The sequence below is a fragment of the Hippoglossus hippoglossus genome, chromosome 20 (assembly GCF_009819705.1).
Source record: "Hippoglossus hippoglossus isolate fHipHip1 chromosome 20, fHipHip1.pri, whole genome shotgun sequence".
Classification (NCBI taxonomy): domain Eukaryota; kingdom Metazoa; phylum Chordata; class Actinopteri; order Pleuronectiformes; family Pleuronectidae; genus Hippoglossus; species Hippoglossus hippoglossus.
The window spans coordinates 17,998,600-18,012,686 of record NC_047170.1 but is presented as its reverse complement, the minus strand read 5'-3'; the positions used below and the strand labels follow the sequence as shown (position 1 = coordinate 18,012,686).

Sequence of the window (14,087 nt, the reverse complement as noted above, 5' to 3'; positions counted from 1 at the left end):
AACCCCCGGTGTGGGTCTTCCAGGAGGTTTGCCACTGGGTCTCTCCCTTCTTATACTGGAGAACCAATTTGCATAACCACACCACCAGACCCCTTCACTCTGACGCACAGCCGTCCCCGGGAACTTTTCTGGATGATGTCCAAAAATAAGCACATTTCTCTTCCCTTCATCCTTTCCAAGAAAAGATTAATTAACTCACTTTCAACTGCACAGGGGGGAGAAGTTCTCTAATTTCAGTTGGACCTTGAAAGGATCCACATGCACACGAGCTCTGGACAAAAGAAACCTTTCCAAGCGTCCGTCCCATTAGAATATCCCCGGTGACCACAGCATGCACCACTGGTTCTGGTTGTGTGTGTGTGTGTGTGTGTGTGTGTGTGTGTGTGTGTGTGTGTGTGTGTGTGATTTGGGGGTTGGGGTGCTCGCTAGTTGGACGAGCCCCCAGTGCTCAGGGGACCTGATGAGCTGGAGGTGGGAGGGCGGCGGGGGGGGGATTTGCGGCTACTGCCTTACGCTAATGCAATCACGACTGTCGTTCGCCACTGTTGCCACTGAGCCTGCAGCTCCTCTTCCCCACTCTCCCTCCCTCGCTCTCTCCCTCTCACACACTTGCTCTCTCACTTACTCGCTCACTCTCTAATACATGCAGCTTCCCTTCCCTCACTTCACTGCTCACTCGCTCGCTCTCTCTCGCCCTCTCTCTATCTCTCTCTCTCTCTCTCTCTCTCTCAGTCGTCATTCTGTTGCCGCACGGACACACTCCACACTTTGGTGTGTATTCTCCGGCTATTCCCGAAGCTGTTGTCTCTGTACCTCGCGCGGGGCTTGCACCACCGACCGGCGTCTGTTCCGTTTCAGCGTGGGCTCAAACTGTACACAGAGAGCGGGATAATGAAAGAGAGGCATCAAGGAGGAAAGCAGGGTGAGAGAGGGAATTAAAAGAGGAGTAAAAGCAGCCAAGGAAGAGAGTCTCCTTCTCCTCTCGCGTAAAAGGTGGGAGGACAGTTTGATTCAGTGAATATTTGGATTAAACTGGCTGCGTCTCTGCTCTCTTGTGTCCCACTGAAGGTAAGCCCGTGTATCCTTCTCTAACCTGTTCTTACTCAGCCTGCAGGCGTTTCACATGCACCCTGCTCTTCACCTTCAGAGACATTCAACTGATCTCCAGCAACTGAGCGTCACAGCACAGAAGGGAGCTCTATTCACTTTGTGTGACTGGTGTGTGTGATTCTCTTTGCAAAACACAGTTGAGACACTTGCTTCTAACAGCTGGTTAGAGTGATGAAACGGGGGGGGGGGGGGGAGCTGTGTCCTTGAACGTGTTTCAGCTAAAGGAGTTGTGAGAAACAAGATGCTCGAGCGGTGGTGTTTCTCTCTCTCTCTCGTGTGCTTTCTCTCGTGTCCTGGCTTGTCGACTCAAGTGAGAATTCACTAAGTGTCAATTAAAGCAGATTGGTTCACATGTCAAGCAACACTCTCCGAACGTGCTGACCCCATTTGTGGAGTTATGTTAGTTCATCTGCATATGAAAAGGCGATGTGGCTTCTCAACTCTGGTGTTGGAGAGTGTTCGCCGCTGATTATCCCACCGATGCACGTCAAGTGGTTTTGGCTTGTTGAGCTAAGCTGTGCGAGGATGAGATGCTACAAACATTTTCATTTCTCTCTTTAAACATTGATAATGAAAACGGGGACACTATTCATTAACAGTCTGGTCCACATGGAAATAGCAGCTTCAAGGACGGCAGGATGTGTTCCCTCTGAATGTATCACATAGAGCAGAGTCTGTTTACACAGGGCAGGAATAAAACCGTGTGTTCAGTGGAGAGTTAGGGCACAGAGGGTCTGACGGCTCAATCACAGCCTGGAGATTATTCCCCTTGTTTGCATACACTGTACATGAGCAATTGTATTAGTGGGAGAGGCCATTCTTGTGGTTTGGAAAGGGATTAGAGGGAGGATATCAGAGCCGGCTGACAGAAATCTGATTTGCTGAGAAACGTGGGATCACAGATGCAACCTTGCCCCCGATCCGCAGCAGCAGATGCTTATTCAGATGAGCCAGAGAGGAACTGTGAGGGCACAGAATATAGACATGTACCCCTGAGCGGTGCTGAGCTACATCTGCTATTAACTTATACACCTGATTGTTACATCAGCAGAACCCACTGCAAGTTATTACAACATCGCATTTGCATCTCTTCAAATGTTCCGAGGCGACGTTGTACATCAAGTGCCGTGATGCATCAAATGCTCATCTCACATCTGAGCAACTGGCAGTGGGGACAAACACAGGCAGATGACTGCTGCCACTTGGAAGACTTTTAAACCAGCGTGCATTACTATTCTTATACCTGGCAGGCTGCAGATTACTCACTTCCCATTCTCAGTAACGTGATTGTGTGGGACATTATTTCCCTCTGACTGAAGAGATACCTTGTGAATGCTAGCACCGCTTTTCAAAGTCAATCCCGTCCTCACTTTACAGATTAGATAAAAAAAAAAAGCTCTTGCCTTCCACTGCTTTAAGCACATCTAATGTAACTCACTTCAGTGTCAGAGGCAGCGAGTCCTCTTATCAGCATGCCGCTGAAAACACCTGCTTTGGGAATAATCAAATTACGCTGCAAGGAGTCCACTTCCAGAGGAAAAGAGGAGCTGGACGCTCCCAGAGTACACAGAGGCTACTGTGCAGAAAAATGAGCATTCAGAGAAGGCAGCCACCGACCAGCCAGGTATTATAACTGCATTAGACGGGGATAAATGAAGAGACATGCATGTGCTCTACTCCATGACGGCAGTGCTGGAGCCCGGTTCAGGGAATTCAATTTATCTGAGGACAGAAAGGAAGCGGGAGAAAACATCTTTGTTAGTTTCACCTGTTGACTAACTTTTTTTAAAAATACTACAAGTTTCTGTAATGTGTCGACTGGTGTGGTCAGTCAGCATCGCTCTTAGCAGGGGAAAGCTTCTCTACAAGGACAGGCAGCAGCTGCCTATTGTACTGCATTATGAGCAGTGTCACACCAGACTGCCTTTCACACTGTACCACTCTGCATTCAAGTTAAATCAAGAAGCATGGAAGGATTTGAGCACGTGCAGATTTTTTAACAGCCAGTATTTAATTATCCAACTGCGCAATCAGGTTTGATTAGTTTTTAGGATTAATTTAATTTAAATTTTAATTGTGTCAAAAAAAATAAGCTGGATTCTTGTTTACGAGCTCATAAATGACTTTTTATTAAGCCAATGTTTACGATTCAGTCTGTGACGAATGAGATTCAACTCATATTTGGTCCAAACCTGGGGACAAAGTAAAACTAGATGTTACACCTCATCGTCTGACATCTATAAATCTTGAACACTTGTCATGCGGTTGTAAAGTCGACCCACAAACTGTGTGCATGCATTTTGAATGACAGGACCGGCAGCTTTGCGTCTGAATTAAAGCTCACGTCCGCTCGGCTGTCAACGCATCCCTGCGTCTCTTTGATTAGGGTGAGCTGTTATTTATGGACGGTCCGTCGCCTTTATCGTAAGCAGAACTACGGCGATCAGTCATAGAGATGTGCCACCTATCATCGCATTTCGAAGCAAGTGTCCATCAAGAGCCTCGGGCTTAAATAGAATCAATACCTGAGATTATTTGGAGTCTCCAGACTCTCTTTACCGTGGGCTCTTCAATCTCCTCCCCCACTCGATGGACTTGACATCATTCCGCTCTCAATGAGGTGTGTCCTACAGTGTGTCTGTGTGCATGAAAAGTGTGTGTGTAATTCCGCAGCACCACCATCAATTTTGAAATGCAAATCAGACAGTGGATTTGGTTTTCTTCCGTGTGGTTTCGAGGCCAACCTCAGCTGGAACTATTGCACTTGTGTGAACGTGCTTTGTGTCAGGATTCTCCCACATGCAGCAGAGACCCCCGCAGACCTCTAAGACAAGGCTCTCCGCTGCTCTCAGACAATCATCAGCAAGTCCTAAACATCCCAAATTAAAGTCCTACAGTGATGGATGACTCTCAATCTCCAGGAGATATTGCACACGCTTCTGCTCTGAATGATGGGCAACTCCTCCTCACTCCACTCAGCAATTATTTATATAGATTTGTCTCTGTTCGTTTGTCAGCTTTTTTGGACACAGTGTTTCTTCCTCCCAGTTGCAGAAATACCCCGTAGAGATTAAACCTCGGTTTCCGCAGCCTACTGATGCTGAAGCTTCTCTGGAAAGCAAACAAATATCACCTTCCCTGTGGTAAATGTCTGTTGTTTGAAGTAGTAGTGGAAAGAAGGAAGAATACAGTTACCTGAAGAGCCGTGTGAATAAGAGAAAGAGACTTGACTTTGAATTTTTTTTACACATATATATCAAACGTGTCTTTCTTTATTTTTATAAATCACATTCGCAGCTATATTTACAGAAAACTCCAAAGTGAGGTCAGCTCATTGTTGCTTCTCTTCTAAGAGGACTTTATTAATGAATTTCCCACCGTAACTGTTTTCAATACTGCAGAGCAAAGTCTTAAAATACCCCAAAGAGACCTTGGGGCCTTTGTGCCTTTGAATTCATTTGTGCCAGCTCTGTGAGAAATCCAGCACACGTTCTTAAGCCAACAGTGGGCAGGAATGGCTGTGGTCATAAAAAACAGAAATCACTGGAGGCCATGTACAGGCACTAGTACAAGAGGATGATGGAGGGTGTTTCCTTGCCAATGTGTTTACTCTACTATTTATTAAGTTACTCTTTGTTGTGTCGCCATATTTGGCCGGCGCTGAGTAGCAGGTCTCCGCAGCTCGCCAGTTTGAGAAAGACGGGCAATTAGCAGGGTTATCAACTTAATCCCCCGATCCTTTGCATTTGTGATGAAACGCTTTCCACGTGACACACGTTCAATCATCGGGACTCATCCAAACAATAAACCGTCATCTCTGGCTGGACTCTATAACCTTAAACACAACCTCGCCAGTGCCCAATGGCAACTTGGGAAAGATTTCCTGTCACACAGGTGAATGACTATTAGTTTACTGACCCTAGAGGTAGAGGGAGATTGTAATGATTTCTTGAGAGGGTGCTGGGGGGCCTTTCATTATAGGGGCTGAGCAGCGGTGGAGCTCTCTGGCAGGAAAGTGCGAGTTAGAAATAGATATGGAATACTCCATTTTGGTGAATTGATTAAATCTTGCAGGAGACTCCAGGACCATTAACATGACTTTTTTTTTATGAGGGATAATTGCTTCGAGGGATCGATAAAAATTCATAGATGTTTATACGAGGTGGGGTTTAATATGAGATGACCACGGTGATACAGAACTAATTATGGGGGTTGGTATTAGGGATGCAATTAATTATTTCTGATTAGACGTTGTGATTATTATTTGAATAAACGATTACGTGGTGAGTCTCTAGATAGTGACAGAAAATTCAGAAAGATGACGCAAGCTTTATGACAAACAGTCCAAAAGTCAAGTTCACCAGTTGACAACGACATTTTTAGTGAAATTAAATTGCGTTTTTTTGTTTCATAAACGACTTAAACGATAGTTAAATAGTTAATTAAAATAAACATTTCATTAGCTTTTTTCACAAACTCATCAATCTCATGTATGAAATGTGTTAAAAGTCTTTGGAACAGTATATTTCTTATTATCGCTCTAATTAGTCCAAGAATTGTCAGTGGGGAAGAATTTATAATCATGAACGTCCATTAGAGGTGAAGACGTAAATACCAGGTGTGATTATTACATAATGTGTGTTTTTAACAGCAAAAGTAACTTCTGCTAAGAATAAACTTCTATAGACAAACGCCTCAAGTAAATAAAAACAATTTCAGTTTGCTCACCTTTCTATTGTAGTGACAGTTTCCCTTTTCCACTTCTCCAAGACGCCTTTGCAATTAATTCCGTCCTCCACTGTATGCCACATGAAATTTCCACTTTTATTCATCCACGTCAAAACCCATCTTCATTTCATTAAAGGAAAATGTGCTCCTTAAATCACATCATTTCCCAGTGCGGCAGACACCAGCGTCCTGTGAAGCACCTCTCACCAAATGTAACATTTCATATTTTGCTTAACACACTCGAGCAAGTTGCCCTCCCTGGCATATAGAGTAGTTTAAATGCAGCCAGTGCGGCATGAATGTTTGTATATTATATAGTCTATAGCCCTTGTGTTCAGTAATGTCATCAGCGTGTTAAATCTATGCATCATTCCAGTCGTGATGGTGTATTTTGTAGAAGCAAATCCATTCTATTATTTAAGTAGAAGGAAAGAAAACCCTGCAAAATCACAGTTGTTACTACAACTGACAAAAAGGAGGATGCACACATTAGAGAAGTGCTCCGTTTGATTTACAATATGTGAGGTGTAATTCCGAGTGTGTGCAGAGAACGGTGCGTGGAGGTGCCGAAGTTTAATTTGAAATATTTACCAAAGGAAGTCGCTCCTTCCTGGTATCTCCTCCTCTTATCGTTATCATGGCACAGAGGAAAATTACATCATAACTTACTGGAGGAGAACAGAGGCTGAGCTAGCACAACAGCAGGCAATCGTTTGATATGGGAGGACGGCACCACAGAACTCTGTTGCTCTTACCCGTGAAATATCAGTTTCATTTTTATTATCGTCATCAGGGCTGTGAGTCTGCGCCGGGGTCAGGCTGCCAGTCATGTCACCCACTGCTGATATGAGCCAGAGTTACATTAACTTCACTGGCTTTGCTCTCTTTGTACTGACTCATTTAATAACACTGGACTGTTTTTGTTTTTTTTGGTTTGCAATGCAATTTATTTTACTGATTATTTGAGAAATAAAAAGTGGCACAAACCCGATTGTGTGAGTGAGACTTACCTCGAGTAGACTTTTAAGTACCAGTGGTGCTGTTATGACACCAATTGTTGCTTCAATGCATTGGCTTGTGTTTATTGATTTGGGATTATATATAAGAATATTAAGACTTCACACAACTCATATAAAAGATATGATATCTTCCAATAAGCCTGGGTGCCATCTTGGCTCAGCTGATAGTGGTTTTCTCTAAGTGTCTAAAGGGCCATTATGCTTTTGTGTTTACTTTTTATTTGAAATAATTGTATAACTGGATTTGTATTTTAAGTGATGAACAGAAAAGTTACGCAACTCCTGTAAGGTAAAAAAAAACAAATGATGACTCCAGTCAAAAAGTTTAGTTGGAGGAAGAGAATCAAACTGTGAAACTGTGGTGTTTGATGAAAGCATAAGGACAAAGAAACACTTCCCTCTGTATTCATTCATGCTTATCTTCCAACAAATGCCTTAGTGGAAAATGTCATTGGGGAGATAGGGGGACGTTGTCATCTATTTCTTAGTTTACTATTCAGAAGAGTGCCCATTTAACATAAAATCACCCATTCACTCCCCCCCACACCTAAATCACACTGACTCTTAAGGACATCTGTTTTGTGTACAGGGTTTTTGACTTAACAGCTTACCATTTCAAAACAGGCCCCGGCCCTTACGCCTTATATAAACCATGAACCTGGGGAGTGATAAAGCATAGCACTTCTTCGATTAAATAGAATAAGAAATCATCTTGACAGACCCTAGATCTTGGCCTGGGTGAGTCTTCTCATGAGCGAGACTTCCTCAAGGTCAGCATGATCGCACTTTGCTCAGTGTGTGCAGTGCCTGTGATGAATAGGACAAGGTGTAACTGGCGGAGATGGGGAGGGGGGGGGGGGGGGGGGTTGAAGATCCAGCGGGGGTTAATGTATAGTGTTTACCTGTAAATAGAGGCCACACAGAGTGTTTCTCAGTTGTTACTAAGATTAAAGAGGCAACAAGAGCCGAGTGGCTTTTCAATTGTTAATGTCACATGATTTAGAGCGCGCCCGCTTCCTATTTGTTTGCTGTGGTTCTTCCGACTTTTGATATTTGTCCAGAACCGAACAAACCAATCAATGCCAAGTATAAGTAGACAAAGTTCACTTAGATACAAAGATCTTCAGTGCGCTCCTTACATTACAGTTTGAAACCAACAGCTAACTGGATCAAATGAAAAGGAACAAAGACATACAACTTTGAGTTAACCACAGAAATCAAACACGTCACAGGACCTGTTAGAAACTCTTTGTGGCCTTGAATAGATTTTAATTACTTTAAAGTTTGAGGACTCTGCAAAACAAGTCAATTAAAATATGAACCTGACAACAGTTGACAAAAGTAAACGTGAATCAATTAATTGCTGTTACTGTACATGAGGTTGAGGCTTCATATAATTAAAGAAAAAAATATTACATTTAAAGATAATCTTCTAAAGTGCAGACTGCAGTATTTAATATCAAGGTAAACCCAACTGGGAGAGTTCATTTCTGAAAATCACCATGAGGTGCCAACAGAGGCTGTGAGTTTGTGTTCTGAGGTTGGTGAGATATGAGCGTGTGAAAAGGAATCAGACACCACAGCGAAATGAGCAGGGACATGTCATAGGGTCTGTTTACACTCTGGCTCTTGGTATATCAGTGTTCAAGTCTTCCAGTTTCCATGGGAGCATTTTTCCTCACCTTAAAGCCATCGAGGTACCAACACTGGTCAATTTTCGAATATCACCAAAGAGTTCCAGGGCACAGGAAGCCAGGGCTCGAGATGAAGGGCTAGAAAAAATGTTTCTAGTGTGCTTCAAAAATATGATGTGAATTTGAAGACTGAATTTGAAAAAGAGGTGAAGTCTGGACTTTTAAAAGGTTTGGTCAGTGCAACAGACGGATGAAAAAGTGGCAACAACATGAGGCAGCCCCCTCACAACTGAAAACAACCAAACTGGTGAGTATCACCGGTGCCATGGCAGCCGGCAGGGAACTGAATCAAAAAGTGGACAGAACTAAAAGGTCTGCTTATTCCAGACACATTTTTCATTGGCCGAGCACAGAGAGTAAGATGTAAGGGCTTGTGGTTTAGGGGTGAAACTAGATGACTCTGTTGGTTTGTGTGCTTTTGTGTCTGCATACTCGGGGCGCCAGCCTGAATGCATTAGCTCATGCAGATGGTGCTGCTTACACAGGTGCTGCACAGCACTTTGTATCCTGCATCTAATATTAACAACCGCGGTGTAGCATCATCAGCCCGCATGGCTTGGGTCAAAGTTTACTTTGTGAAGGGGCACTGCAGCCGGAAAGCAGTGGCAGTGCATGTACCACTACACGCAGCAGCCCAGGGTTCAAACCCTCACCTGCATGTTCTGTCACTCTACCGTCTCTATCAAATAAAGCAGAAGTAATTAGAGGAAAAAACAAGTTTAATTGGTTAGAACTCGTGTAGGAAACATCGAGTTCTAAATCCAGCAGCACCTGGGAATATAACCTCTGCTATATGACGGATGGCTGCTGATGTGCTTTGGCACAAAGTGCAGGATGCTGCTGCATTTACCCGAGTAAACATCTGCGTCTGTAAGTGTTCATGCACATGCTAAGAAGCCCGGGTGCTGCTGCAGAGCGCCAGGAGAGCTCATTGTTCTTACTTAACCTCCACAGGCTGTTTTAGTTTTCTTCATCAGAGCAGAACAATGAGTCAGAGGAAGCAAAATTCAAGACAAACCCCCCCCCCCCCCCCCCCCCCAAAGGGTTCGGGGCTCTTAATTTGACAGCTGTGACTTAGTCTGCTGAGTTCCGCTGATGAGTAAGGGTCCCTTCGACTTCACGGTGCGGAGCATAAACAACAACGTGGCCAGTCGTTCCTGTGCGAACGCGACTGACAGATCTATCATCTCTCTTATATGGAGCCATTAATCACTCAGGTTATGTTCAGGAAACTCCTCAACTGGAAATGGATTAGTTTCGATTCAGTTTAATTTAAGGAATTTAGACGTAATGTGTTACATTGTCAATTTTGGACGATTCGGAAAACAGATTGGATGTGTATATAAAACTGAGTGTGCATGTTTTACAGCGATTCAAAAACAGTCAATTTAGCATTTTTAAGTAAAGTCTTTTCAATTTCAATCTATTAAGAGCACATTAGCTCTTAATCCATCATGCATTCACTGGACATTCACAGAAAACCCATTCAAAACTTAGAGAAAACTGAATAAATGAGATTCAAAAAAGACGTCACTATATATGTATGTATATAAAATGTACTTCCAACAGGCATTTCACATTCGTTATAATGATTTACACTGTTTACTTCACTCCTGCATAAAACCATTAACATTTTACCAAAAGAAATGTAGATAAAAAGCCACTACAGATGGTAATGCATGAGAAATCAAAACATCACAGCATCATGCTTGATATCTGCGTAAAAGGACAAATAACTCAGACGTGTGACTCGTTGGAGAAACACCTGGACGATCTGGCATCTTAACATATGAGCGTGAATTACATAATTAACAGTTGCTTTGGGGAAATCATGATTCGAGGCTTTAAAGCAGTGGAGGTTCGTCACGTCACACAGACGATGTCTCACAGAAGCTGCTCATCAGGCCTTAATCAATTTTTCTTTTCCTTGTGCATAAAGAAATCTGCATATAGATTCATTTTTATCCACTTATACAGCAGACTGTCACTGATCCAAGACAGCCGGTTATACATGCCGTATTTTTCCGGTATTTATAAACACCTTTTCTAGGAATTTATAAATTTGTACACGTTGGGTTCACTTTATTTATGCCCCTCTCCACAGGAATTTAAAAAGAAATTCGATTAAAATCCTGGAAGATTAATTAGAAATAAATAACTTAAAGATTGGGAAGTGAAGTCAGGGATATTACTTCAAACAAAAGGAGAAAAATAAAGATGGTTTACCCCATTGCCTCCTAGTTTGTGAATACCTGAGCAGATTTTTATATTCACTCCAGCTCACACAATTATGGATAAACAACTTAAATTTTCTGGGGAAGATTTCTGCATTTTTTTTTTTTTTTTTAAACCTGCTCCAGTTTAAATACATAGCGATAGCTTCTCAGAGTTTTACTTGCTAACTGGAACTGAATAATGTAGACGAGAAAAAATGCAGTATGTGAAGTTATTCATAAGCCTTTTATAGGCATTGTCAGCATTAGACTCCATCTATTCAATATTTCAATACAGCTTGCAGAGAATAAAGTACAAATGGAAAGAGACTGAGTGAGAAAGTTCCTCCCGGTGGGACTTTTAGGACCAGTATTGTTGCCACACAGACCAAAGATATCGCACACTATCTGAAATACAGAATAATCCTCTCTAAAACTCAACCAGAGAGGTGCTTCCATTTCAAAACTGTAATAAAGACTTATTTCCTTCGCCGAATACGCTGCTTCAAATTCAGCAGCCAATATTTTGACTGTTAAATATAGAGTTGCAATAGTCGTACTTCTCACCGGTAGTTTTAAAAGAGTGGCTCTCACTTCCTCACGCGTGCAGACAGAAGCGATATGAAATAAGGGCTTTTAGCACACGAAAAAACAAAGTGGCACAGACACGACATCAGACAGGAAAGACGCAGCTGCAATTATGAGCCGGCAAAACATTAACTCCTCACTTTCCCACTTGGTGCACGGGACAAATAAATAGTGAGTCACGGCCTCAAATCTTATTTACCCCCTCAAATTTGTATGCTGTGCCATTATGCACCATTGACCCGGTGAGACAGAGCCATTACTGAAAAGACTAATTCTTAATCTAGGATATTGCTTTCTCATTATTCTCTCCCCCTCTGGCCTATTGCGTGATAACTGTTTGATTAAGGCAGTTATGTCACTTGAGAGCCTGAAAGAGCCCACCTTTTAATATTACCTGGCTGACTGATTATGCCAGCACTGCTTGAGGCTAATAATGTTGAACTGCGATGCTCGATTCCGAATGCTGATGAGCCCTCTGTGACAGAATAGCCCTCAGAATTCTCAAATATTGAATCAATAAACAAAGCAAATTAATATTTCCCAAACACTACAAGCTGGATCTCATTGCCAATTCATTTTTAATAGCAAGCACTGAGACTGACTCTGCCCATTTGTTTGCTTAATTCCAAAGTCGGCAGTGTAGGTTTGCAAGGTTGCCTTTCAGAACGGCACGTTTCATGTTGTATCGTTCGTCTGCACTGAAAACTAGACTCTGCAGCACGGGGGGAGGGAAGTGGTGCACTTCAGTGAAATGAAGAGACTGTCATACCTTCAAGAATGCTTTGATTAAACACTGTGGGAATACAGCGAGTGCCACATTAATTAAGTGCTGAAAAACACGAGTGCTGGAGTGGCTGTCTGAATGCTTTTGAGGTCACAGCGAGGCTCAGTCGAGGGTCCATTAGATCAGTTGTGATTTGAGACGAGGGGGCAAGACTTCCTGAGAAAGAGGACGGCCACGGCTCTGCTCAGAGACGAAATGCTCTCGGAGGGGTTGAGGTACCAGATGATGAATAAAGACGACTTGTGGCTTCTTACTTACTTACGAAATCCGTTTTCACTTCGAGACAAGCATCAGACCTATGGGCCGTGCAGTTCCACCGAGCGAGGAGCGTGCTAAATATAAAAATACTTCCTTCCTAATTGAAAGCACATCACCCTTGCTTCTCCTAATGCTCTGTGCCACATATTGTTTCCAGTAATCAGAGGCAGATGACAGCAGGCAGTGGAAGTGGCAAATAAATGAGATCACAACCGTTTCAAAGCGTTAATCCGGTAGAACATCCACCTCAAAGTCTGGCTCTCAAAGAGACTCCTCTCCCATTTGCACAAAAGGTATCCCAGTTTAAAGTGGACCTTTCTTGCTGGCAGTGAGAGTAATACCGCCAGGCAGCACAGAGTGCATCGCTGCAAACATCAATAGCTCGCAGCGCTGATTGCTAAAGGGGAGGAAGATGAGATTCCATGAGGCGTATCCTTTATATCAAATGCTGTGGTCACCGAGGGCTGCCTCAGGCCGAATCCTAAACACAAGTCTCTCCAGCTCGCAATTGTTTAATCTGCATTAATTAATAAGATTACTGTTATAATTTCCAGTGTGTGCGATGTGCATAATGCCCCATTAGTTTGAGGTGAGGAGATCGGGCCACTCCAGTTCTTTAAACAACCTGCAAAGTCCGCGAAAGGCTTTGAGGAAAATGTTTGTCATTCGGCACGGTGATACTGCAGAAGCTCTCCAACTCTTAGGGACTATATTCATGTGCACGTACTTACTCCGATGCTCACGCTGATGAACACGGCCATTAGGGCAGCACATACACATGGAAAAACACCAACAGCCATTAGCATAACCAATGTGATGATCATAGCTATACATCAGTGAACCCTAATGCTTTTTGAGTTTATCTTTGCTGTGATAATGAGGCTCAGCTTAATGTGACTGTGTGCCTAATAACCCGGAACAAAAACATATTTTTTGGTCTCTCCCCTATAGTTTTATTTTGCAGCACAGCTGAGCGGAAAATGGACAACATGTAGGAGAAAAAGGAAGCAGCCATTTAAACACAAGGTTACAAAAGAGCAGGTTCAGGAGGAGTTGAGGTTGACTGGAGGCCGCGGCGTCGTAACCTTTCTGAGGTTGATTCACTCCCCCCCCCCCCTGACAGAGGCTGGAGACCAGAGAGTTCAACTGCATCATTTTAGGTTCACTGACTTGGCAAAATCGTTTAATGAAATTAGGTCCAGAGTGCTTCGTCTGGAGGTTTGTTTCAAGGACATAACTCCAATAAAAGGAGAAATAAACCTGGTTGTGCTACTGATATAATATTCAGGCAACCACTTCAAATTTTTTTGCATTAACTTTCTCATTATTAAAAGATAAAATATGTTGCATCTGTCAAAGGGATTTCTACATCCAGAAGAAATACGTTAAACTCGCTGCAGGAGGATTTTACACATCAGTGCACAGAACTGTAAGTTCACGGGCAAATCAATATAATATCAAATGTGTTCAACACGTTAAAATGATCACGGCCCGAGGAAGAGTATTTTAAAAAAGCACATAAACGCCACAGCTGCTTTCACTGTGCGTTTTATCTGTTGATGTCTCAGAGAAGGACGAGCATGGGGCTGACAGACAGGAGCAAACACAGCTGAAACAAAAAGGTAAAACAAAGAGCATTAGAGCAGATGCACAAGCGACGCCGCACTCGAGAAGAAAGAGAACAAATCAGGCT

General features: G+C 43.0%; 1 protein-coding gene across 1 annotated transcript in view; it reads left to right on the top strand.

Moving 5' to 3' along the window:
- The first annotated feature begins 626 nt into the window (after window positions 1-626).
- LOC117754039 (cadherin-12-like) overlaps window positions 627-14,087 on the top strand; it is an 86,649-nt gene continuing 73,188 nt past the window's right edge. Inside the window, exon 1 of the mRNA XM_034572676.1 lies at window positions 627-1,068. The gene's annotated coding sequence lies outside the window, so the exon portion shown is untranslated. The remainder of the gene's footprint in view (window positions 1,069-14,087) is intronic.